The sequence below is a fragment of the Petaurus breviceps genome, unplaced genomic scaffold (genome assembly GCF_028583685.1).
Source record: "Petaurus breviceps papuanus isolate PSGF00001 unplaced genomic scaffold, PetGlider_PUasm1.0 189, whole genome shotgun sequence".
NCBI classification, from domain to species: Eukaryota; Metazoa; Chordata; class Mammalia; order Diprotodontia; family Petauridae; genus Petaurus; species Petaurus breviceps.
In genome coordinates this window covers 3,144,609-3,170,774 of record NW_027185809.1, presented here as the reverse complement: position 1 = coordinate 3,170,774, position 26,166 = coordinate 3,144,609, and the positions used below count along the sequence as shown (strand labels likewise).

General features: G+C 40.3%; 1 protein-coding gene across 1 annotated transcript in view; it reads right to left on the bottom strand.

Moving 5' to 3' along the window:
* MEIKIN (meiotic kinetochore factor) overlaps positions 1-26,166 on the bottom strand; it is a 133,688-nt gene that overhangs the window by 94,297 nt on the left and 13,225 nt on the right. The gene's annotated exons all lie outside the window — the stretch shown is intronic.

Sequence of the window (26,166 nt, the reverse complement as noted above, 5' to 3'; positions counted from 1 at the left end):
GCCCGTGCCCATCAGATAAATATGCAGGGCCTCTATTAATATCCCGCTGCAGGCACTTACTAGTTATGTGATTCTGGCTAAGTCCCTTAACCCTGTTTGCCTCATCTGTAAGATGAGCCCGAGAAGGTAACAACAAAGCAGCCCAGTATCTCTACCAAGAAAATCCCCAAGAGAATCATGAAGAGTTAGACATAACCGAACAACAACAAGCACTCTCATCAACTCTAGTCCCAACATCTACATGCATATTTCTGACTGAACTTCTCCGCTATCTCGCTGAAAGTGGATTTGGGGAGAACATAACCAACTCCGTTTTGTATCCTATTTGCTGTTACATTTCTTTTTCCTAGTGACATTGAATGTCTCCTGGTAGCTCCCTTCCCTCAATCACTTTAGGGTTCCAAAAGAAAACTCAGAGTACTTGGAATAGTTTCAAGAACTCAACCACTTTCAGCACAAAGTAGTAGGGTAACAAATGTTAATTAACTGACTGACAAAGAAGACTATATCCACACCTGAGGCCACAGAAGGAAATATAAATTGGTCTTAAGCCCAAATAGCATTCTTGGAAGAGTTCAAGAAAGATTTTAAAAGAGGTAGAAGATAAATTGACCAATTCTTTTAAAATTAAATTGGCCAAAATGGAAAAAAAAAATCTCACTGAAGAAAACAAATCCTTAAAAAGTAAAATTCATGAACAGGGATGGGAGGTTCAAAATCTAACTGGAGAAAACACCTCCCTAAAAATGAAATTAATATAGAAAAGGAACTTCAAAAACTAACTGAAGAAAATAATTCAGTAAAAATTAGAATCAGTCAGGTCAAAGCTAATAGACTCTATGATGCATCAAGAATCAGTCAAACAAAACATAAAGATTGAAAAATTAGAAAAAAATGTAAAATATCTCATTGGAAAAACAACTGATCTGGAGAACAGATCCAGGAGAAACAATCTAAGAATTATTGGTCTACCCAAAAGACATGATTAAAAAAGTAGCCTCCACAACATCCTCCAAGAAATTACCAAAGAAAACTGCCTAAGGTCCTAGAATTAGAGGGTAAAAGTTATTGAAAGAATTCATGGCACACCTTCTGAAAGAGATACCATATTGAAAACTCCAAGAAATATTGTAGCCAAATTCCAGTATTATAAGGTCAAGAAGAAAATACTATAAGCAGCCAGAAAGAAACAATTCAAATATTGTGGAACTACAGTCAGGATCACACAGGACCTAGTAGCTTCTTCATTAAAAGATCAGAGGGATTGGAATATTGTATTTCATAAGGCAAAAGAGCTTGGACTGCAACCAAGGATCAACTATCCAGCAAAACTGAGCATAATATTTCTGGCAAGGAGATGATTATTCAATGAAATACAGGACTTCCAGAACTTCCTGATGAAAAAGCCAGAGCTCAATGGAAAATCTGATCTCCAAATGCAAGACTTAAGAGAGACATAAAAAGGTAAACAAGAAACACACATAATTTGTTATTCAATAAGAACAAACTGTTTACATCCCTATATGAGAAGCTGATACCTGTCAATATTGAGAATTGTATAATTATCATGACGTTTAAAAGGTATATACATAGATGGAAGGTGTGGATATAAATCAACTAATCTGATGATTAAAAAAACCTTACTAAGTGGTGCAAGGGGATTATGATGGAGAAAAGGAAAGGAGAAGGCAGAAAAGGGTAAATTATGCCATACAAAGAGGCTTAAAAATATACTATAGTAAAGGGAAAGAAGGGAGAGAGATGAACATTATTTGAACTTTACTCTCATTGGTTTTGGTTCAAGGAGGGTTTTAACATAATCAGTTAAGTTTATGATTCTAACAGGAAAGATACAAAAATTCATTATACTAGACTGAAAGGAGGGAGGGAGAGGAGCACTGTATGAAATTTACTCTCATCTGTTTGGGTTCAAGGAGGGAAAAATATACTTTGTTAAGTAGAAAAATCTACTGTGACCTATAGACAGTAGGAGGGGAAAGGGGAAAAAAGGGGGGCAGTGGTTAGAAGGGAGGGAAGAAGTAGTAAGGTGGAAGGGTACATAAAGGGAAGGGAGTGCATAGGGACAGAATACTAGGGGAGGCAGTGATCAAAAGGAAATCTCTTTAGGAAGGGAGAAATAAAAGCATAAACAGGGAAGGGAAAAGGATGGAAGGAAAGACACAGATTCACATAACTGTGAATGTGAATGGGATGAACTCTCCCATAAAATGAAGGTGCATAGCAGAATGGATTAAAAACCATAACCTACAATATGCTGTCTATAAGAAACACATTTGAAACAGGGGGATATGAACAGGGTAAAAGGTAAAAGGCTGGAGTAGAATATATTATGCTTCAGCTAAAGTAAAAAAAAAAAGCAGGGGTAGAAATCCTTGTCTCAAATAAAGCATAAGCAAAAATAGATTTAATTAAAAGAGATAAGGAAGGAAACTATATCCTGCTAAATGGCACCATCAAGAATGAAGTAATATCATTACTTAACATATATGCACCAGGCAGTATAGCATTCATATTCCTAGAGGAGAAGTTAAGGGAATTAGAGGAAGAAACAGATAGCAAAACTATACTAGTGGGGGACTACAATCTCCCCCTCTCTGAATTTGATAAATCTAATCTCAAAATAAACAAGAAGTTAAGGAGGTGAATAGAATTTTAGAGAGCGTAAATATGACAGACCTGTGGAAAAAATTAAATGGGCATAAATAGGAATATACCTTCTTCTCAGTGGTACATGGCACATACGCAAAACCTGACCATGTACCAGGGCATAAAAACCTCACAATTCAGTACAGAAAGGCAGAATGCAACTGTCTCAGATCATGATGCAATAAAAATTATATGTAATAAAGGGCCATGGAAAGACAGACTGAAATCTAATTGGAAACTAAATAATTTGATCCTAAAGAATGAGGGAGTCAAGCAAGAAATTATAGAAACAATCAGTAACTTCATTCAAGAGAATGACAATAATGAGACAACATACCAAAACTTGTGGGATACAGCAAAAGAAGCTCTTAGGGGAGGTTTTATATCTCTGAATGCATACATGAAAAAAATAGAGACAATGGAGGCCAATAAATTGGGCATGCAACTGAAAAAGCTAGAAAAAAAACCAAATTTAAAATCCCCAATTAAATACTAAATTAGAAATACTGAAAACCAAAGGAGAAATTAAGAAAACTACTAATTTAATAAATAAAACTAAGAGCTGGTTTTCTGAAGAAAAAAAAAAACCAATAAAATTGACAGACCTTTAGTTAATATGATAAAAAAAGATAAAAACTAAATTGAGTATCAAAAATGAAAAGGGTGAATCTACCTCCAATGAAGAGGAAATTAAAACGGTAATTAGGAATAATTTTGCCAAACTGTATACACATAAATTTGACAATCTTAGTAAAATGGATGAATATTTACAAAAATTTAAGTTGCCCAGATTAACTGAAGAGGAAGTAAATTACTTAAATAACCCCATCTCAAAAAAAGAAATCAAACAAGTCAGTGAACTCCCTAGGAAAAAATCTCCAGGGACAGATGGATTTACTAGCAAATTCTATCAAACATTTAAAGAACAATTGATTCCCATACTCTACAAAATATTTGGGAAAATTGGAGGAGTCCTACCAAAATCTTTTTATGACCCATATATGGTACTGAAACCTAAATCAGGAAGAGACAAAATGGGGAAAGAAAATTGTAGACCAATTTCCCTCATGAATATAGATGCAAACATTTTAAATAAAACATTAGCAAAAAGACTACAGCAACTTATCACAAGAATAATAGACTTTGATCAGGCAGGATTTATTCCAGGAATGTAAGGATGGTTCAATATTAGGAAAACTATCAGTATAATTGATCATATCAACAACAAAACTAGCAGAAACCACATAATTATCTCAATAGATGCAGAAAAGGCTTTTGACAAAATACAACACCCATTCCTATTAAAAGACTAGAAAGTATAGAAATAAATGGAGTCTTCTTTAAAATAATAAGTAGCATCTATCTAAAACCATCAGCAAGTATTATATGTAATGTGGATAAGCTAGAAGCATTTCCAATAAGATCAGGGATGAAGCAAGGATATCCACTATCATCACGCTTATTCAGTTTGGTACTAGAAATGTTAGCAGTAGCAATAAGAAAAGAAAAAGAAATTGAAGAAATCAAATTAGGCAAAGAAGAGACTATGATGGTATATTTAGAGAATCCTAGAGTATCAAGTAAAAAACTACTTGAGATAAGAAATGAACTTGGCAAGCTGCAAGATATAAAATAAACCCACATAAATCCTCAGCATTCTTATATATTTCTAACTAAATTCAACAGCAAGAGACAGAAAGAGAAATTTCATTTAAAGTTACTGTAAACATTATAAAATATTTGGGAATCTACCTGCCAAAACAAACCCAGCACCTATATGAACACAACTACAAAACACTTTTCACATAAATAAAGTCAGACCTAACTAATTGGAAAAACATCAGTTGCTTGTGGCTAGGTAGATCTAACATAATAAAAATGACAATTTTGCCTAAATTAAATTACATATTTAGTGCCATACCAATCAATCTACCAAAAAATTATTTTATAGAGCTAGAAAAAATAATAACAAAATTCATTTGGTAGAACAAAAGGTCCAGAATATCAAAGGAATTAATGAAAATAAATGCTAGGGAAGGTGGCCTAGCCTACCAGATTTTAATCTGTGTTATAAAGCAGCAGTCATCAAAATTACTTGGTACTGGCTAAGGAATAGAGTAGTGGATCAGTGGAACAGATCAGGTACACAAGACACAGCAGTCAATGACTATAGTAATCTACTGTTTGATAAACCCAAAGACCCCAGTTTTTGGAATAAGAACTCACTATTTGACAAAAAATACTGGGAAAACTGGAATATAGTGTGACAGAAACTGGGCATAGACTAATATCTTACACCGTATACCAAAATCAAGTCTAAATGGGTGCATGATCTAGGTATAAAGGCTGATATGTAAGCAATCTGGGAGAGTAAGTAATAGTTTACTTGTCAGATTTATGGAGAAGGTGTAGCAGGGAAGATCATTAAATTGACATTCCCATTACAGAAGGGAAGATTTTATGAGCAAACAAGAGTTAAAGAGCATTATGAAATGCAAAATGGATAATTTTGATTACTTTTGATTAAAACCAGTGTCTCTGATAAAGGTCTCATTTTAAAAATATACAGAGATTTGAGTCAAATCTATAAGAATACAAGTCATTCCCCAAATGATAAGTACTCAAAGGATATGAACAGGCAGTTTTCAGAGGAAGAAATTAAAGATACCTATAAGCATAGGAAAAAATGCTCTAAATCACTATTGATTAGAGAAAAGCAAATCAAACAACTCTGAGGTACCACATCTCACCAGTCAGATTGGCTAAGATGACAAAACAGGAAAATGATAAATGCTGGAGAGGATATAGAAAAATTAGAACACTAGTGCATTGTTGATGGAGTTGTGAACTGATCCAACCATTCTGGCAAGCAATCTGGAACTATGCTCAAAGGGTATAAATAAATGCATACCCTTTGACCCAGCAATACCACTTCTAGGATTGTATCCCAAAAATATCATAGAAGTGGGAAAAGGACCCGTATGTGCAAAAATATTTATAGCAGCTCTTTTTGTGTTGGCAAAGAATTGGAAATCAAGGGGATGCCCATCAAATGGGGAATGGCTAAACAAGTTGTGGTATACTGAATGTAATGGAATACTATTGTGCTGTAAGAAATGAGGAGCAGACAGACTTCATAATAACCTGGAGAGACTCATATAAAGTGATGTTGAGTGAGAAGAGCAGAACCAGGAGAAATCTATACACAATTACAGACACAACATATGTGTGATGACTAACTTTGATAAGACTGGGATCCTCTCAGCAATGCAGGGTTATAAGACAACTCCAAAAGACTCATGATAGACAGAGATATCCACATCCAGAGAAAGAGATGCAGAGTCTGAATGCTGATTGAAGCAAACTACTTGTTCTCTCTCTCTTTTTCTTGTTTTGTTTCCTCTTTCTCATTCATTGTTCATCCCATTGGTTATAATGCTTCTTTACAACCTGACTAATGTTTAATATGTAGATCCTATATATGATTGCATGCTGCCATGGTGTGTGTGTGGGGGGGGAGGGAAGTAAGGGAGGGGGAAAAATTTGAACTTCAAGGAATTGTGGAACTGAGTATTGTAAACTAATAGTAAATTAACTAATTGATTGATTAAAAAAAAGAGTGAAGGACAAAAAACACACAACCAAACATGACCTGATCTCACCTAAACTTTGGGTCATGTATGACATCTGTGGAATTGTGAGACATACATGCTTACCACCTACTGATGGGGTAGGCTACACTCTTAAGTGGATAAAGGGCAATGTACCTGTCTGTCCATAATACGTGATGGTTTATTCATGAAGTGGCCAGAAGGACTGAAAATTCTTGAAAAACCTTAAATCCTAAAACCTTATAAACACATATGTCCAAAAAAGGAACTCAGTAACTTCCTACATAAACCTGCCCCTTCTCCAAATTTCCCTCATTCTCTTGAGGACACCAACATCTTTCTAATCCACATGTTTTGCAACATTAGGGTCACTACTGACTCTTCTTTCTCCCTTGCTCCCTGCAGTCAATCCGGTGTCAAATCTTGTCAAGTCTTCCTCTACACTTCCCCCATTTTCTCTCTTCATTCACACAGTTGCCACCTTAGTTCAAGTCCTCCTCATTCCTTCCCATGACCATTATAAAAGTTTCTCAATCACTTTCCCTGTTTCTAGCCTCTCCCCTCTCCAATTCATCTTCCACAAAGTTGCTGAAATATTTTTCTAAGAAGTACTATTTAGTTCCCTCCTCAGAACCACTCAATTGCTCTCTACTATCTCTAGGATAAAATACAAACTCAACCTGACATTTGAGGCTGGAGATATAAACTGGCTCCAACATACTTTTCCAGCCCTATTTCACATTACTGCCATTCACATTACATACATTATATTCTGCTGTGTATTAACACTTAGTACCCAAGACAGAAGTCTGAGAATCTCTCCTCCCATCCTGCCCCACACTCAGCCACCAAATCACAGCTTTCCTGACTTATCCATCAATCCTCTGACTCCTTGCATTACAAATAAACCCCAGAGCTTTCCTATTTCTTACTTTCAATGCACCTGCAGTTGGGTGCTATGCTAGTTCCTGCCACCTATACTGACAGCATGAAAGATTTCCCCACTGGGACCATCTCTGGAAGTATGGGAAGGGTGACATCAAGAGAACTTCTGTTCTTACTGCTAGTGCTACTGGCTGAGGGGAGGGGAGGTGGGGTTTTTCCGTTACAGATGACCTGTGAGGGCTGTCTGTATACATCACCACAGAACTTTCTGTGAAAGTCATCAATCAACCCACTGCTTTAATCACCTGCCTAAACTGTGTAGATTTCATGCATTCCATGGGTTGGGCTAAAGAGTCTCCCGCAACACCACAGAAATCAGGAATATTTATCCTGGGAAAGGAGTCCTGGATTTACTCTTCTGACTCCCCCTTCCCCCTCATAAAATGGGGGAAGATTGCTACAATTATTCCAGGGTGGGTTCACAGAGCTCCAGAGGATCTGGCTCCTTGACAAAGTAGACTGCTTGTATCTTTTACCAGCTGCAGGTTTCCTTCAAAATGGTCTAGCAGGTTAGTGCTGGGGTGGATTGTAATGATCCTCAGTAGCATTCCTCCTTGCTAAAAGAAATACTGGGGAGACACAAATCCCCTGAGCCACCTAGTGAAAGAAAGATCTGCATGACAACTGAAAATCCCATTTTTCCTTCAATGGGGAATGTGACTATCAATTAGCCACCAATTTCCCATGTATTCCTTCCAACAAAAATCAGTGCCAGTCCCCCAACCTTGAGTTGCACACCGGGAACAGGATCTCTATTCCCTCATCCCAATGCTTGGTCCTGCTGGATCTACATAAGAACCCTCTTAAAACCCACTAGATTTTAATGGTTTTGGTGCCTGATTCCACAAGGATTAGAGCAGATCTGACCTGTGTCCGCCCTCCCTGACTGTCCCCTCTTATTGTGAGCGGTTCCCTCCATAGAGCTGGCTTTCTTCACAGTCTTCTGTTGCGTTCCATTTTGTGGTACTCTCCTCTTTTTACTGCACCTTGGAGTTCTGAACCTCAAAGTACATTAAGACATAGATGGGGGAAGGGGCAGCTAGGTGGCACAGTGAATAGAGCACTGGCCCTGGAGTCAGGAGGACCTGAGTTTAAAGCCAGCCTCAGACACTTAACACTCGCTAGCCATGGGACGTTGGGCAAGTCATTTAACCCCAAATGCCCTGCCTTCCCCTTCAAAAAAAAAAAGACATATATGGAAGCACTAGTTAATCTCTGCTATTTCACTGATCAACTCAAGAAAATCAACAATATTTCAACCTTCTGTAACTTAATGTCCAGATTCTAGACATCTTACCACTAAGACCTTAAGCACAGGGCTTCTCACAACCAGGACCAGGGCTTCTGACCTGCATGGCTCAGAGGCAGGGCATCTGGCTGGGCATTATCTATCACCATCCTGGGATAAACCAAAGGAGCTGGCACAGAATATGAGTTGGAGGCCTCTGAGATCCTCATCTTTAGGTATTTATCTGAGAGCCCAACATTATCATTTCCTCCATAGTGTTTGAGAAAGAACAAATTGATACTATCACGGTGTGGGATTTCAAATGACATTTCTCTCAAACTCTGGATCTGCTTTGGAGGTCTTGGTTGCTTATCCCTCTTCCCCAGCTATTACTTCGAGTTTTATCATTCAGGGCCACCTCATTCCTATCCTGATAAAGTCTGTTTCTTTGCCCTCTCATTCCACTATGTCTGTTAACAAACTTCTCTTTCTTGAAGACCTCTTCCTTTTACTTTTCCCCCCCATCTTCTTGCTCTCATGGAAATCTAGATCACTCCAGAAGCCACTATATCTGTGGCCATCTTCTCCAATAGTAGTAGATGAATCTTCTCTCATGCACCCCTGACACACCAGGCCTCTCACTTATTCCTCTCATTTCCCTTTCCAGAACCTTCCCTGTCCCTAGAATTCTGCAATCTCTAGTCCTTTGGCAAGTCTGTGTGCAGAGGTATACAGAAAAGGGTATCTTTGAGATCTAGGGTGGAAAACCATCGGGTACCCCCAGGGATCTGCGTCAGTATTGTATATGGACTGGGGACTATGGAGTGTATAGGGATAACAGCTTTGTTAATAGCCCTGAGATCTTGAACCATCTGGAATTCTCAGGATTAGGCCTTTTCACAGGAAGAGCAGGGGTGTTACATGGAGATTGACAAGGGACAAAGATTTTATATTCTAGGAATTTTTCAATTAATGGTCATAGTCTTTCCCAGGCATTGAGCTTGATTGGATATGGACGGCGATGGGGGAACACATTAGGATCTTGGAGGAGAACAGTAACTGGGGTGGCATGAGTAGCTCTCCCAGGAATTCCCTGATCCCAGACAATTGGCTCAACTGTCTCCCACACTTCTGGGGGAACATAGAAGGGGGGTCTGGTGATCAGAGGGCAAAGGGAGATGGGAGGTTTAACTAGAGAAAATTGACTCCCCAATTTCACCATCAGGTCCCTTCCCAATAAGGGGGCAGGGAAAGAGGAGATAATAAGGAAGGAGTGTTCATCAAACAACAGATCCTCAAATAGGCAGGGGAGGGGATATGTCTGGAGATATTTCTTAGTTTTCCCTTCAATGCCCATGACTCGACAGGCCAAGGGATGAGTAGGGCCAGAGTAACAAATTAAAATAGAGAATGTAGCTCCCATATCAATTAGAAATCAGGTAACCTTACCTGCGATCTTGATGCTAAGCAAGGGAAATGGAGAAGGTGGGAGCACTGCCAAGTCTTGAGAAGACTGGAGCACAGGGTACTGGGAGGTGGCTCTACCACTTTTACCTCGGTGACCATCCTTCCTCCAGTGTCCCTCCTGGTCAGATAGACACGGTTCTAGAGGCATTGGTTCCTGAGGCTCCCTCTGAGGGGGGGAGGGGGAGTGCCCTGGAGGAACACTCCTTGGACCAGTGACCCTTCTTGTGGCATCATAATCAGGTTTTCCCCCTGCTCAAGTGACTGGGCTTCCTCCAAGGGGATCTCCTGGCCATGGCAGCAGCCAAGAATTGAGCATGTTCTGTCTCTGGTTCATTCCCTTTATTCTTTCTCCTCTGTTGCAACCAAGTCTTTTTATTAAAGACTCCAAAGGCTGTCTCCAGTAATTTGGCCTGAGGTGTTTGGGATCCCATTGCCAATTTCTGCAGTTTCCTCCTAATATCCAGGACAGACTGATTAGTGAAATACATGTTAAGGATTGCTGCCCCTTCTATAGAGTCAGAATCTAAATTTGTATACCTTTTAATAGCTTCTACAAGTCTATCTTGGAAAAGGGTAGTGTTTTCTTTGTCTGAGTAATTTCCCTAATTTTCTGATTATTTACTTGCTTTTGAAATGCAGTTTCTTAGGCCTTCTAACAGGCAAAGTACCATATGGTCTCTTTTCCCTATTCTCCTGAGTTTGGTAATCCCATCCTGGGTCACTAGAGGGAAAAGCAGCTGTTCCTGGGGGGTATTTTCTGGGGTCATTGCTAGCCAGATGATCCCCAAATTTTGGGGCTTGTTCCCAGATTCTCCTCTTCTCCTCAGTGGAACAACAGGTAGAGAAGAGGATGTGCAAATCACCCCAAGAAAGCCTGAACTGTAGGGATATGTCCCAAAAGCCTTCAGTAAACTTTGTTGGATTTTCAGAGAATTTCTCCCATTTTTCTTTAATTTGATTGAGATCTGAAATGGAGAATGGGAGTGCACTCTAGTTGTCTCACCAGTCAAGAGAACCACTTCCCTTAAGGGAAAAAGTCCTGAAGGTGCTGTGGGGACAAGGGCTTGGGAAGGGAGATTGGGAGTCCCATTGCCTGTGAGAAAGTGACTGGGGGGTGGCTGGCTGAACTGGATCAGACTGTAAGACTGGGGGATCTGGCTGGCAAGGGGGAAGATCACCTGGCACCTGAGGAGTGAAAGGGTCAGAAGAGGAGATACCTCTATGACTGCCTTGGGGGTAGGGCCTGAAGTCTGAGTGGGTGTTGCCTCAGGGGGAGGGGCCACAGATGGATGCACCTCAGTAAGACCAGTGGTTGGGACCTGAGCAGGAGTCCCTGAGGGGGGAAGAGGGGCCATGGTGGGAGATGCAGGGTAGGAGATATGGATGGTGTAGGAGGCAGGAAATGAGGGGTGTTAGGCTAGAGGAAAATGGAAGGGAGACCAAGGGGAAAAGGGTTGGGGTGCAGCAGAAAGGGCTGGGTGAGCTGCCTCAGTAAGACCAGTGACTGGGACCTGAGCAGGAGTCATTGAGGGGAGAGGGGCTGGGCCTAAACCATAGGAAGTAGGTCATTTAATTGGTCCCTGTTACCCCTTTGTTGAGGGGCTCTAGATTCAAGCATCTCATAATCTTTTCTGAGCTGAGAAAGTTCAATGAAGGCCATTAAGTAGGCAACTTCTATCCACTTTCCTTCTCTGCAACAGTATAAGACTAACTGCAAGAGAGTACTATCTTTTAAAGTCCCCAAAACAGGCCACAATTCACGGTCTTCTAGGTGATACCAAGGCCAAACAGTGTTGCAAAAAACACCAACTTTTCCTTTTTAAGTTCTCCAGAGAAACTAAATTTTCCCCAATGCTGTAAAAGACAGCCCAAAGGTGAACTTTTGGGAGCTACAGGCATAGGACCTGGAAGTCCCTTCCTCCATAAAGGAAGGTTTGGGAGTAAGCCTCGAAAAACAAACAAAACCAAACCCACAAAAAAGTACCTAAAGTTTTCCCAGTTCCCTAGCACCAAGAGAATGGAAAGAATCTGGCTTACACTTCCAAATGGGGTGTCTGTCCTTGTCCTCCATTCTCCAGAAGCTGCATCCAGGTCCATGTTCTCCAACATAACCAAACTGGACTGAGAACCTCAGAGTGTCAGGCTGATGATACCAGCCAGCCTCCTAGCTGTCTGACTTAATGGGACCTGAGAAGTCAGGCCCCAAAAAACACAAAAAAATCCCACAAAAAAACCCACCTCCAAGGTACTTGGAGAACAAGAAGGGAATAGGGAAAGAGAGAGGCTTAAGTACCTTCCAGTCCTGGCTGGAGAAGAGCTTGAGATTAGTAGTGTTTCCTGGTCAGGGAACCATAAAAATGAAGGGGTCACCAACATGCCGGGTCCTGCTGAATGAATTTGACTCAAGCCTTCTCTCAGCCAAAGAAAAGTAAAGTTTATCAAAAGTTCACCACATTGGGTAGATGCTTTAGGAGCCTCGGTATCTGTAAGGCTTGCATTGGACAAGTGGGCCAGAATCATCTGACACGGAGCAAATTTGTGCTAGAAAACTCTCTGGTGCTCTCATACCACATGGAAGCAAGATGTGGGAGGAATCTAGGGGTGGTGTAGAGGAAGAGTTTGGGGAGGGTCTTCAGGAGGAGTCAATGAGGTCAGACTCCAGTAATGAGTTTGAGGAATGAGTTAATGAGGTCTGACTCCGATAAATAAGTGATTAAGGGTGGGAAGTTGCTGGAGGCTACCTGGAGATGACAGAAAATAGTAGGCTAAGCCAGTTCAAGGGTGTAACAGTTGATTTGGGTATAGATATTTTGGGAGGATCAAGGGTGGGGGCTAGTTAGATAATGGAAGGCCAAGTTAGTAACAAAGATTTGGGCAGAGCCACCATGAAAAGCCTATGGCCTCAAGCAAATGCCTCATCAAATGGGAAGATTCAATCAGAGTTCATGGGGGTTCCTAGAGCCTGTACCTCATCACTTTGAGGGTTATCCCATGAATATATGTGACTACTTTGCGACAGTTACCTATTATCCCCCAGAACATTTGCTGTCTTTCTCAAGGAAGTTTAGTAGCTGGCTTATCTTCTTTCTCTCCACCCCAACCCCTGCAACCCATACTTAAAGACCTAAGTACAAATGTTGATGTCCCCTCATATACTCTGACTTCTCAGTCCATCAACTACCTCAACTTCTATGACCTTAGTTATGTACAAGAAAAAAGTAATACCCTTGATCTCACCATCACCTATATCTGTCTTACCTCCAGGAATCAGAACTCTGAAATTCCTCACAGTCTTATAGCCTTCCATTTCTTTATTTTTATTCCTTCTGAACCTACGCTTAATTATTTCAACCTCACATTGTCCTCTAACCTAGAATCCTTTGTCTCATTATACTGTTATGTCACGCCTTGCCAAACCCCAAGTATGGGTTATATCCACTTTCTAACTTCTTCATTTCTACATCTGTACTACAGAAAATTACAAAACCTCACTGACTTGGGTGCACTAGAGAAATCTGTTATCTAATCTCAATTAATCTTCATTGCTACAGAGAAATATTTTTGTTTTCCCCTGATTAACCCTTTGTAACTCCCCAAGGTGGCTATTCCAAACATCCTCTTCTCTTAAGGATTACCTCCACTGCTCTACTTAGGAAATCAAAACCATCTACTGTGAACTTTCCCCCTATTCTACACCTGAAAACCCCTCTACATCTTCCCTCTTTATTTTCCTTTATTTATATATTTTTGACTCTGTGTAACACCAAGTTGTGTAACACCAAGTTGCTCAAGCAACTTCCAGGTTCGGATTACAAGCATAGCAAACTACATTTATTCAGTGACAGATTAAGGCAAAACATTCATAGAAAATCAAGAAATACAGGGTAACTCAGTCATTTAGTAAGTTCTCAATTACTCCACCCTGGGAAGTACATTCATTTAGTCAATCACAAAGTCTTCTCTCTATTCAACTGGAGATTAGTTTCCAATCATAAACAAAGTACATTCATTTGGTCAGTCACAAAGTATAAAAGTCAAAAGTGTTCCACCCCTAGATCACAAATGAATTACAATACCATCCATCATCACCATGCACCCTCTCAAAGGGGTAGTAGAGAACACAAAGGTCATCTATCCCTAAGCCACAACAAGGTTACAATATCATCACAGCATTCAATACCCAAGGAGAGGTCTTTTCTTCATCTTGACCTGAGGTAAGTTCTCAGAAATCTCTGTTCCTGGGGAGACAAAGCTTAAGAAAGTCACAATATACATTGCCAGTGTCCTCATAAATTCACTCTCTGCCTGAAGAACAGTCTCAGGACCCCTGAAAATATGAGCAAGACCCTCTTTCAGGATTTCTGTAAACATACAACAAGAAAATCCTCCTTCAGGACTTTTGAACCAACAGCAAGGTTCCAGAACCTCTGCAATAACAGCACTGTCCTTTACTAGCAGATGAATCTGGCAAAGTAACATCAAAACAGACAGAAAAAAAAATACCAGCACCTCAGTCATGCCTCTTCAGTTCTTGGCAGCTCTGGGTGAAAGTTCTCAAAAGTCCTGGGCAGCTCCAACTGGCCCTCAGCAATCCTCTCTCTCTCTGCCTCCACGATGATGCTCCCCAAAGTTCTTCTGGCCTCTCTCTCCTTGGACCTCTCCATCCACAGCACCAGCTGTGCCAAGTTCAGCCCCCTCTCTTCACATCAACAAGTCCACCCCACAAGTGGGATTCACAAGCTCTAGGTTTTAATACTTGATCCAAAAACCAAGCCAATAGAAGGGGATCTTTGAATTCCATTATCATTACATTCTGCTACTTTATCTCTTCTCCCTTTCCCTGCTAAGGGAGAAAAAAACACCCACTTTTACTCATTATATCCTCTTTTTTCACCTTCTAACTTCTCATCTCCTTGCAATCTGTATTACAACCCAACTACCAGAATGAAACTACTCTCTTCAAGTTTATTCCAGACTTTAATTTCTAAATCCAAAGGCTTTTTCTTAGTCCTTATACTTTTTGATTTTTCAGCTACTTATGACAGTGTTAACTACTCTCACCTCTTACATATCATTTCTCCTCCCTAAGCTTTTGAAATGCTGCTCCCTCCTGGTCCTGCTCTGGTTTATGTAATTATTGACCTTCCCAGTCTCCATTACCTTTCCAGTCAGTCACCATCACTGGATCACCATGCATTGCCCATCCCCTAACTATAGGCAAGAGCAATGAGGTGGTGCAGTAGATAGAGTACTGGGCTTGGAGTCAGGAAGACCTGGGTTCAAATCTAGCCTCAGACACATACCAGTTATGTGACCTTGGGCAAATCACTCAACCCTGTTTGCCTCAGTTTCCTCATCTGTAAAATGAGCAGGAGAAGGAAATGGAAAACCACTCCAGTATCTTTGACAAGAAAACCCCAAAGGGGGTCATAAAGTGTCAAGCATTATGTGTCAATCACCTGACACATAATAAGTGCTTTATATTGTTATTGTATTGGTCCCATTCTCCCTACCCACAGGGGCACCACCCTAATTCACCTCCTGTCTCTTGCCTAGATTATTATAATAGACTCCTACCTGGTTTTCCTACTTCCTTTTTTTTTCACTTGTCCAGTCCATCCTCCACTAAACTGTCAAAGTAATCTTCCTAAACCACAGGTCTAACCATTTCATTCCCCTTTTCAAAAATCTTCTTTAGTTGTCTCTTGCTTGTAAGATAAAATGCAAACTCCTCATACTCATGCTTAAAGCCATTTACAATTGTCTCTAGTATAACTTTACACATTGATTTCACACTACTCTCCTTTACTTATTCTACTTTCTGGTCAAACTGACCTATTTGCTATTTCTTGAACTTGGCAATACATCTATCGCCTCGTTTCCATAGCATGGGTTGTCCTTCAAGCCTTCAACATCCTTTCCCTTCAGTCCCACCTTGGCTCTGTCAAACTATTAGGAGACACCCTGTTTTGCAGAGCTAAGGCTCAGCAAGAAGGCTGCGGCCCTGAGCTTGGCATGACAACAATCCTTTGTGCTCACCCCTTGCATGATCACACCCTCTGGCAAAAGCCCACATAATTATCATATTCCCTCCTATAAATCACCCTTGTCATATTGCTGCTGTTACTCCTCATTTTCAGGGCTACAGTTCACTGCATAGATACTGGTACAAGTATTGAGATTTACTCACATCAAAGTGAGTCCCTTTACTAGGGTCAGGGCCCCAGTACATGTGTCTAGTTTGCCTCCTTGCTTAGAAGCCATTTCCTTCACTTTGAAATTAAACTTCTGTTTGATTCCTGTGTAATGGTAATGATATTTAAAGATCCTTTTGTATTGGAAAGCTAAGAGGTACTTATCACCTAGTTCAAATTAAGCCTTTGTTAAAGAAACAGAAGGTATGAACTCCTGTTGCTGACTTAACAGGAAGGGGCTGAAAAGGAAGGAGCAATACTGTAAATAAGGAAAAGCCCCAGAGAGGGAGAGTCAGAATTCCTTGGGATAAGCTTCATGGAGGCAGAAGCAGCTGCTGCCAAGGAGGCTAAAGAGGAAAGGCCCAGGCTGGAGAGAATGATTTTGATTTTGGGAACCTGGGTGAAGTGATTTTGATTTTGGGAACCAGCTAGAGCTTCTGCTAGGGAGCTACCAGCTTCACCTGGAAGTTGCTGAAGACTGAGGAAGCATGACTGATAAACTGGTACTTTTCATGAACCTATTTGTGGCTTTGTTAAGCCTTGACTTCTCAGGAACAGAGACTGTGAAGGATTTAAGGTGGACTGGAAATTGTGAGCTTCAGTATGGAACAGGAAGTGCATGGATAGCTGGACAAAGAACTGGGAGCTGTCTGCCTTTTAACAGTTTGGTGAACCAGGTAGGAGCTGGGACCATGGAAAGAGATCCAGGGAATCTGAGAGACTACCCCGAGTCGAACTGAAAGAAGACTTTACTTGGATACTGTGTACTGACTGAGAAGATTGTAACTTATTTGTGACTGAAGGGTGGATGGCCTGTGTATTTTACACTACCCCCTAAGAAAGTGCTGAGTAGTGACTGATATTGTAACTTAGTGTGCCCCATGAGTGGAGAACTTTGATTTTTGTATTTTGTGACCTTTACTGAAGCCTCCTTAAGGATGACTGAATGGCTGAGTTGACTGAATGATTGAGTTACTAAGTGATTAACTGACTACATGATTATACTTTATTCAAAACTGTGTGACCAATGTGGTGAAAACTATGTGGCCATTTTCTGTGATAAGTTGTTGTGAATGATGTATTTTGATTACCTGTGATAAGTTGTAACATTGTGAATGCTGTATCTTAATTTACTGTGAATATTTTGCTCTGATTTGTTATTGGATAGAGTCACTATATTATGTAATCAGAAGCTGAAAAGCTATTCACAGTAGCATTCTTTTGGAAAGCTGCTTGTGCTTGGCTTTACATCCTGACTCTACTGTCTCTAGCCTGCTCTGTTTGGCTCCAGCTAATCAAAGATTAGAAGCTGGTTCAATCCAATTGACAGTTTCCTTTGAGGTACCTCTGGGAAGTCTTTCCTAATCCTTGTAGATTTTACTATCTTTCTTCTCAAATTACCTTGTCTTTTTTGTTGTTGTTCATTTCAGTTATTTCTGACTGTGACCCCATTTGAGGTTTTCTTGACAAAGATATTGGAGTGCTTTGCCACTTCCTTCTCGAGCTCATTTTATAGATAAGGAAACTGAGGCAAACAGAGTTAAGTGATGTGCCCAGGGTCACACAGGTAGTAAATGTCTGAGGTCAGATTTGAAGTTAGGAAGATGAGTCTTCCTCAGTTCAGGCCTGGCATTCTATCCACTGTGCCACCTAGCTGCCCAGCCTTGTCTCCACTTTACTTGATTCTGAACATAACATATGCCCCAGAAACATGGAAGCTTTTTGGAGGCAGGGAAAATATCATTTTTTACCTTTGTTCTCCTGGTCTAGACGAAAAGTCCAGAAACTACTCCATGAAATACTTGACTTACTTGAAGCACAGAGGCAGCCAAAGGCAATATTAGTTTAGAATATAAACTGGTAAAATCTTATGGAGAAGGATGAAAAAATATTATGAAGAATACCATTCAGAATAAGAAGCAGCAGTGAGAGAAATACAAAGCTCATAAAAAGCTTGGTAAGAGACCCACCTAAGCAAAATCATCCCTGAGGCAACTGATGAAACTAGGAGGAGGAAAAAAATAGATTAAAATTAATATAACAAACTCTTTGTCACACTGAAAACAGCGAAGTCACCAAACTTGTACGCTAATATTATAGTGACTACACAGATGTGCTACTGAAGGAAGTAGAAATGGCACTGAAGAAGACACAGGTGGATAAAGTGCTGGAACAAGATCAAGTACATAAAGAGGAGGCCCATGTCATGAGTGACACAAATTTTAGATCATTGAGGTACTGATCTATGAAAGACAGGAAAACACCAAAGAAGCAGAAAAACTCTAAGATTTTATTACCACTCCCCCCCCGCCCCGTCCAATAAGGGAATAGGAATAACTTCCGATTCATAAGCCTACTTTCCTAGGTAGCTTTATGAAATTTTTAGGAGAAAAATCTACACCCACACATTAAGGACTTCTTTAATTAAAAGGGTACTGAGAAGGAGAAGGGGAAGGCAAGAAAATTGATCAGACCTTATTATAGTGAGCAAGAACAACCAAATACAGAGGACAACATGGACACTTATACTCACACCTGAGACCACAGAAGGAAATATGAACTGGTCTCAAGCCGAAAAAGCATTATTAGAGGAGATCAAGAAAGATTTAAAAACCCAAATTAGAGAGGTAGAAGACAAATTTAAATCTACAGTGACCAAATTGGAAAAAAGTCTCACTGAAGAAAACAAATCTTTAAAAAGTAAAATTTGTGACCTAACTGGAGAAAATACCTCCCTAAAAAAGGACCTTCAAAAACTAACTGAAGAAAATAATTCAATAAAAATTACAATCAGTCAAATTGAAGCTCAGGACTCTATGATGCACCAAGAGTCAATCAAGCAAAACATGAAGATTGAAAAAATTAGAAGAAAATGTAAAATATCTCACTGAAAAAACAACTGACCTGGAGAACAGATCCAGGAGAGAGAACCTAAGAATTATTGGTCTACTGGAAAGCCATGATGAAAAAAGCAACCTGGACAACATCCTCCAACAGACTGTCAAAGAAAACTATCCTGAAGTCCTAGAATCAGAAGGTAAAATAGTTATTGAAAGAATTCACCAGACTCCTCCTGTAAGAGATCTTAAATTGAAAACTCCAAGAAATATAGTAACCAAATTCCAGAATTTTAGGGTTAAGGAGAAAATACTGCAAGCAGCCAAAAAGAAACAATTCAAATATTGTGGAACTATAGTCAGGATTACACAGGACCTAACAGCTTCTACATTAAAAGATTGGAGGGATTGGAATTTGATATTTCGTAAGGCAAAAGAGCTAGGACTACAACCAAGGATCAACTCCCCAGCAAAACTGAGCATAATCTCTCAGGCAAGGAGATGGTCATTTAATGAAATAAGGGACTTCCAAACTTTCCTGATGAAAAAGCCAGAGCCCAATGGAAAATCCAATCTCCAATTATAAGACTCAAGAAAGACATAAAGGGGTGGCTAGGTGGCGTAGTGAATACAGTGCCGGCCCTGGAGTCAGGAGGACCTGAGTTTGATTCTGGCTTCAGACACTTAGAACACACATAAAAAAACAAAAAAAAACAACAAAAAAACCACTAGCCATGTAACCTTGGGCAAGTTACTTAACCCCAATTGCCCCCCATAAACAATACAATAAACAAACAAATAAATGAATGAATGAATAAATAAATAAGACATAAAAAGGTAAACAAGGAAAACACACACACACACATGCACATAACTTGGGATGCAATAAGAACAAACTATTTACATCCCTATATGAGAAGATTATACCTGTCAATATTGAAATTTATATGATTATCACAACCTTTAAAAGGGATATACATAGATAGAGGGTGTGGGTATAAATGAACTAACCTGATGATTAAAAAAAACGTTATTAAGGGGTTCAAAGGGACAAATGGGTTAAACAAAGGTTGAAATGGGATAAAAGGAAAGCATGACGCAGAAAAAGGTAAATTATGCCATATGAAAAGGCTTAAAGACATACTAAAGTAGAAGGGAAGGAGAGAGGGAGATGAACATCATTTGAACATTATTCTCATTGGTTCTTGTTCAAAGAGAGATCAACATAGTCAATTAAGTTTAAGATGCTAACATGCAAAGATACAAAAATTCACTATAATAGAGGAAAAGGAGGGAGGGAGAGGAGCACCATATGAAATTTACTCTCATTGGTTGGGGGTCAAAGAGGGAATAACATACTCTGATAAGTATAAAAATCCATTGTTCCCTATAGGTAGTAGGAGGGGTAAGGGGGGGATAAGAAGGGGGAAGGTTAGAAGGGAGGGAAATAGTAGCAAGAGAAAAGGGTAGGTAAAGAAGGGGGATCACAGGGAGGGGATACTGAGGGAGTAGGTGGTCAAAAGTAAAACCCTTACGGAGGGGAAAGGAGAAGGAGAAACAAAAACATAAATAGGGGAGGGAATAGGATGGAGGGAAAGAAACGGATAGTAATCATTAATGTGAATATGAATGGGATGAACTCTCTCATAAAATGGAGATGCATAGCAGAATGGATTAAAAACCATAACCTACAATATGCTATCTACAAGAAACACATCTGAAGCAAGGGGATATGCACAGGGTAAAGGTAAAAGGCTAGAGTAGAATATATTATGATACAGCGAAAGTAAAAAGAGCAGGGGTAGCAATCCTTACCTCAGATAAAGCATAAGCAAAAATAGATCTAATTAAAAAAGATAAGGAAGGAAACGATGCCCTACTAAAAGGCACCATTGAGAATGAAGCAATATTATTACTTAACCTATATATACCAAGTAGTATAAGATGCAAATTCCTAGAGGAGAAGGTAAGGGAATTAGAGGAAGAAATAGATACAAAAACTATACCAGGAGCTGCAGAACCCACAAAATGACACAGAGAAGCTAACCTCCTGCTGAGAACGAATCAGCCAGCGCAGTGCTCTGGGAGCCGAGGCTTTAGCCCCAGGGCGGGCCTGACGAGCCGCCAGCCAGAGGGACTCCAGATCAGCAGCAGCTGTGGCCGTTTCCAGATTTATCAACACATAGATGCGAAGGACAAGCTGAGAGGCCAGTGCATTCTGGACTTTGGGACCCAGTAAGTGGGAGTGCATGGCTTTTACCCCCAGGGCGAGAAACTGCTGAGACGCCGGCACAGCCTGCCAGCACCACGTGGCGGCTTCAGCTCCTGGCCTGCAGAGTGTAGGGGGACCAAGCACCAGTCTGAGGGGTCATCGCTCTTGCTTTAACCTGCTTGGATCTGGATTGCAGTCTAGGGTGGAGGTCCTGGGGTGCGTGTCCAGCTTGCCAGAGCATGTGGAGACCTCAGAGAGGGCACCCATCTAATACCTCCGGCAGCTGAGAAAACCCCAGCGTTTGGGACGAAAACTCCCCTGTCTGGTGGCAGAGTCCTACTGTGGCAAAAAGCCCAAAAGTCAAATCATTGAGTGGCAAAATGAGCAGGCAAAAGAAACAAAGCAGACAGAAGATTCCAACATTAGACTCCTATTTTGGGGATAAGAAGGAGCAAGGCATGGAACAGGAGGAAATCAGTGAAGTCAGAACTCCTGCACCAAAAGCTTCAAAGGAAGATACAAGCTGGTTACAGGCCATAGAGGACCTTAAGAAGCAGGTAAGAGAAATGGAGGAAAAATTGGGAAGAGAAATGGGAACAATGCAAGAAAATTATGAAATGAGAGTCAACAGCCTGACTGAAGAAAATAATACCTTAAAAAACAGACTGACTCAAATGGCAAAGGAGGCTCAGAAAGGCAATGAGGAGAAGAATGCCTTAAAAAGTCGAATTTGCCAGATGGAAAAAGAATCTCAAAAGCTCACTGAGGAGAATCATTGCTTCAGAATTAGACTGGAGCAAATGGAAGCTAATGACTTTATGAGAAATCAAGATGCTGTTAAACAGATCCAAACAAATGAAAGAATAGAAGGCAATGTGAAATATCTCATGGGAAAAACCACTGACCTGGAAAATAGATCCAGGAGAGATAATTTAAAAATTATTGGACTGCCTGAGAGCCATGACCAAAGTAAGAGCCTGGAAAGCATCCTCCAGGAAGTTCTCAAAGAAAACTTCCCTGATGTTTTAGAACAAGAGGGCAAAATAGAGGTTGAAAGAATCCACCGATCACCTCCTGAAAAAGATCCCAAAAAGAAAACTGCTAGGAATATTATAGCCAGGTTCCAGAATTCCCAGATTAAGGAGAGAATATTACAAGCAGCCAGGAAGAAACAATTCAAATATTGTGGAAACACAATCAGGATAACCCAGGATCTGGCAGCTTCTACACTGAGGGATCAAAGGGCCTGGAATGTGATATTCCGGAGGTCAAGGGAGCTGGGATTAAAACCAAGAGTCACCTACCCAGCAAAACTGAGTATCCTGTTTCAGGGGAAAATATGGTCATTCAGTGGAATACAGGACTTTCAAGCATTCTTGCTGAAAAAAACCAGAGCTGAATAGAAAATTTGACATTCAGATACAAGAAGCAAGAGAAGCATGAGAAGGTAAACAGGGAAAAGAAATCATAAGGAACTTATCAAAGTTGAACTATTTTTTTTTTAAGCAATTGGGATTGAGTGGCTTGCTTGGGGTTGCACGGCCAGTTGTTGTTTCTGGGTGTGGTGCTGGGTGTCTGGGCCCGGATTTGATCCGGGTCGTCCCGGCACTGAGGCTGGTGCTCTTGCTTGCTGAGCCACTTGGCCAAAGTTGAACTATTAACATTCCTACATGGAAAAACAATAATTGCAACTTATGAAACTTTTCTCAGTAGTTGAAGGGATTAGAAATGTAAATATTATATATGTATATATATATATATGTCTTTATATGAGGGTATGCAGGCATATGAATACATATGTGAATGTGTGTATATATGTTTACAGGTATACATAGATAGAGGGCACGGGACCAATTTGACAGGAAGGGATGATACTTAAAAGGTGAAATTAAGAGGTGAGAGGGATATAATGAGAGGAGATGGGGAGAGACAGAGTGGGGCAACTATCTCATACAGAAGAGGCAAAGGAAAATGGTTACAATGGAGGGGAAGAATAGGAAGGCAAAAGGGAATGGGTCAACCTTATTCCTATTGAATCTGGCTTGAGGAGGGAGGGAAATACACACTAAATAGGGGATCTCACCCTAAAGGAGAATGGGAGGGGGAGGATGTGAGGGGGGATGATGGAAGGGAGGGCAGGCAAGTTGGAAGCACCCACTTTCGAAAAGGGACAGGATCAAAGTAGAGAATAGAACAAGTGGGAGGTGGGATAGGAGGGAGGGAAATATAGTCAGTCTTTTACAATATATCTGCTATGTTATTGTTTTGCATTAGCCACACATGTACAACCTATACTGAACTGCTTATCTTCCCAGTAAGGGTGGGTGATAAGGGAGGAAGGGAATGAATCTGGAATTCAAAGTTTTAAAATCAAATGTTTAAATATATATATACTATTATCAATATTGTTTTACACGTAATTGGGAAATATAGAGATCCACCATGCCCTACTGGAAAAGTTGAAACGGGTATGGGAGAAAATATGGGAGAGAGCAGATCAGAGGTGGGGATATCCTGTGGGACTGCTGTTTTGGGGAGATGGGTGGGGGAAAAACGGGGAGAAAATTTGTAACTCAAAATCTGGCGGAAACGAACGATGTAAATCAGAAGTTAATAAAGCAAAAAAAAAAAAAAACTATACCAGTGGGGGACCTTAATCTTCCCCTCTCTGAACTTGATAAATCTAACCTCAAAATAAACAAGAAAGAAGTTAAGGAGGTGAACAGAATTTTAGAGAGGATATATATGATAGACCTCTGGAGAAAACTGAATGGGCATAAAAAGGAATATACCTTCTTCTCAGAGGTACATGGCACATACACAAAAATTGACTACATACTAGGGCATAAAAACATCACAATTCAGGGCAGAAAGGCAGAAATATTAAATGCATCATTCTCAGACCATGATGCAATAAAAATCATATGCAATAAAGGCCATGGAAAGATAGACTAAAAACTAATTGGAAAGTGACCAATTTAATCCTAAAGAATGAGTGGGTCAAACAAGAAATTTTAGAAACAATCAGTAACTTCATTCAAGAGAATGACAATAATGAGACAACATACCAAAATTGGTGGAATGCAGCAAAGGCAGTTCTTAGGGAAGGTTTTATATCCTTGAGTGCATACATTAATAAATTAGAGAAAAAGGAGGTCAATGAATTGGGCATGAAATTGAAAAAGCTAGAAAAAGAACAAATTGAAAATCCCCAATTAAATACTAAATTAGAAATCATGAAGACCAAAGGAGAGTAACAAAAAAAACTGAAATCAAGAAAATTATTGAATTAATAAATAAAACTAAGAGCTAGTTTTATGAAAAAAAAAAACAACAATAAAATGGATAGACCCTTAGTCAATATGATAAAAAAAGAAAGAAGTAAGCCAAATTATGTGTCAAAAATAAAAAGGGCGAATCTACCTCCAATGAAGAGGAAAATAAAACAATAATTCGGAATTCTTTTGCCAAATTGTATACACATAAATTTGACAATCTTAGTGAAACAGATGAACATTTACAAAAAATATGTTGCCCAGATTAACTGAAGAGGAAGTAAATTACTTAAATAACCCCATCTCAGAAAAAGAAATCAAACAAGTCAACAGTGAATTCCCTAGGAAAAAATCTCCAGGGCAAGACAGATTTACTAGCAATTTCTATAAAACATAAATAGAACAATTGATTTGGGAGTAGAAGCATGACCTCTGAGTGGCTCCAGCTTTCACCTTCCTCAATCCATGTAAAAAGGGGACTCTAAACAAACTTTGGAGCTGCAGAACTCACAAAATAACACAGAGAAGCTAACCTCCCACTGACGATAGACTGGCAGGCCAGCAGGAATTGGCCAGCTGGAATTGGCTCCTGTGAGCAGAGGCTTTAGCCCCAGGGTGGGCCTGAACAGCCACCAGCAGGAGGGAATCCAGATCAGCAGCAGCTGTGGCCATTTCCAGAATTACCAACACATAGATGCAAAGAATAAAGTGAGAGGTCAGTGCAGTCTGGATTTTGGGACCCAGTAAATGGGAGTGCATGGCTTTTGCCCCCCAGGGTGAGAAGCCACTGAGATGCTCAGCACAGCCAGCCAGCATCACGAGGCAGCTTCAGCTCTTGGCCTGCAGAGTGTAGGGGGACCAAGAGACAAGTCTGAGGGGTAATCACTCTGCTTGGATCTGGATTGCAGTCTAGGGTGGAGGTCCTGAGGTGTGTGACCATCTTGCCAGAGGGTGTGGAGGCCTCAGAGAGGGCACCCAACTAATATCTCCAGCAGCTGAGAAAACCCCAGCGTTTGGGACAAAAGCTCCCCTGTCTTGTGGCAGAGTCCTACTGTGGCAAAAAGTCCAGGGGTCAAGTGACTGAGGGACAACATGACCAGGCAAAGGAAAGAAGACAGAAGATTCCAACATTAGACTCCTATTTGGGGGACAAAAAGGAGCAAAGCATGGAACAGGGGGAAGACAATGAAGTCAAAACTCCTGTACCAAAACCTTCAAAGGAAAATACGAGCTGGTTACAGGCCATAGAGGACCTTAAGAAGCAGATAAGAGAAGTGGAGGAAAAATTGGGAAGAGAAATGACAACGATGCAAGAAAATTACAAAATGAGAGTCAACAGCCTGACTGAGGAAAATAACACCTTAAAAAATAGACTAACTCAAATGGCAAAAGAGGCTCAAAAAGGCAATGAGGAGAAGAATGCCTTAAAAAGCTGAATTTGTCAAATGGAAAAAGAAGCTCAAAAGCTCAATGAAGAGAATCATTGCTTCAGAATTAGATTGGAGCAAATGGAAGCTAATGACTTTATGAGAAATCAAGATGCTGCTAAACAGATCCAAACAAATGAAAGAATCGAAGGCAATGTGAAGTATCTCATGGGAAAAACCACTGACCTGGAAAATAGATTCAGAAGAGAGAATTTAAAAATTATTGGACTACCTGAAAGCCATGATCAAAGTAAGAACCTAGAAATCATCCTCCAAAAAGTTCTCAAAGAAAACTTCCCTGAT